Genomic DNA, 769 nt, shown 5'->3' with positions numbered 1-769 from the left:
TTGCCTGTCGCCGGCGGGCGGGCGGCTGCGCATCGCGTGGCGCGTCGCCGGGTACGACCATACTTGGCCGAGTGCACCACATCCACGCACTCCGAGGAAGGGCGCTAGATGCTTATTTTCCTTCTCGCGAAGACCGCAAGACCCTGGCACTAGGTTGAGGTGGCCGGCATCATCAGGTAGAAAAATCATTATAATTGTTTTTGCTTTCGCGATGCCGCCTGTCGCTTCTTCACCGGGCCGGGGCGGGCGGTGGGTGGGCTCTCCGAGCGCGCGGGCGCCGCAGCAAAAAAGAAAAATTACTGACGCAGTTTCCGCGCCACATTTGGGGAAGCGAGGCGTCCGGAGGCTTCATGGCAAAATCCGGAAAAGGGCCTGCGGAGCTTCATTTTTAAATTTGTTCTTGCCTTTTTTCCTACCGTTTTTTTTTCTATTTTCATCATCTCCCGCGGCTCTTCCGTGGCTTGCCTGTCGCCGGCGGGCGGGCGGCTGCGCATCGCGTGGCGCGTCGCCGGGTACGACCATACTTGGCCGAGTGCACCACATCCCGTCCGATTTGTGAAGTTAAGCGGCCACAGGCCTCGTTAGTACGGCGATCAGTGATGGCGCTGGAACCCGGGGTGCCGTACCCTTCCCACTATTTTTTTTTTTTTCCGCCACCGCGCGCCGCCAGTCGCTTCTTCACCGCGCCGGGGCGGGCGGTGGGTGGGCTCTCCGAGCGCGCGGGCGCCGCAGCAAAAAAGAAAAATTACTGACGCAGTTTCCGCGCCAC

General features: G+C 60.3%; 1 non-coding gene across 1 annotated transcript; it reads right to left on the bottom strand.

Moving 5' to 3' along the window:
* Window positions 1-510: 510 nt before the first annotated feature.
* On the bottom strand, window positions 511-620 carry Tc00.1047053497303.10. Its single transcript, XR_008255103.1, has one exon. It is a non-coding gene; the product is annotated as a 5S ribosomal RNA (M5) (ribosomal RNA).
* Window positions 621-769: the final 149 nt, after the last annotated feature.

Source organism: Trypanosoma cruzi (assembly GCF_000209065.1).
Source record: "Trypanosoma cruzi strain CL Brener chromosome Unknown tcruzi_1047053497303, whole genome shotgun sequence".
Lineage (NCBI taxonomy): Eukaryota > Euglenozoa > Kinetoplastea > Trypanosomatida > Trypanosomatidae > Trypanosoma > Trypanosoma cruzi.
Note: the sequence above shows the minus strand (reverse complement) of the source record. Positions and strands in the feature narration are given on the sequence as shown.